This window comes from Bos taurus, chromosome 18 (assembly GCF_002263795.3).
Source record: "Bos taurus isolate L1 Dominette 01449 registration number 42190680 breed Hereford chromosome 18, ARS-UCD2.0, whole genome shotgun sequence".
NCBI lineage: Eukaryota > Metazoa > Chordata > Mammalia > Artiodactyla > Bovidae > Bos > Bos taurus.
Genome location: NC_037345.1, coordinates 58,952,283 through 58,952,552, shown reverse-complemented (window position 1 = coordinate 58,952,552; position 270 = coordinate 58,952,283). Strand labels below are relative to the sequence as shown.

The 270-nt window shown below is 30.4% G+C and overlaps 1 protein-coding gene across 1 annotated transcript in view; it reads right to left on the bottom strand.

Moving 5' to 3' along the window:
• Window positions 1-270, bottom strand: part of LOC100847180 (zinc finger protein 665) — a 58,928-nt gene that overhangs the window by 27,881 nt on the left and 30,777 nt on the right. The window lies entirely within an intron of this gene.

Below are 270 nucleotides of genomic sequence, written 5' to 3'. Positions count from 1 at the left end.
CTACAAGATAAAAAGAATCATAGGTATCCTGCTCACAATAATTCAAAAATAAATGTTTCATGTTGAATATATGTTATACCAAAAGTAATACTTATGCCACGTTATGAAACACCACAATGACGACCTTAAGTTTTTAGAAACACTAAAGGAATAGAATTCTTAACTTAAGAAAGCATAACATAAATTCACCGTTAAGGTAGCCTAGTTTTAAAAACCATATGCCAAACACACTCACATTGGACAATCTTATGCAAACTCTCAAAAACAGAA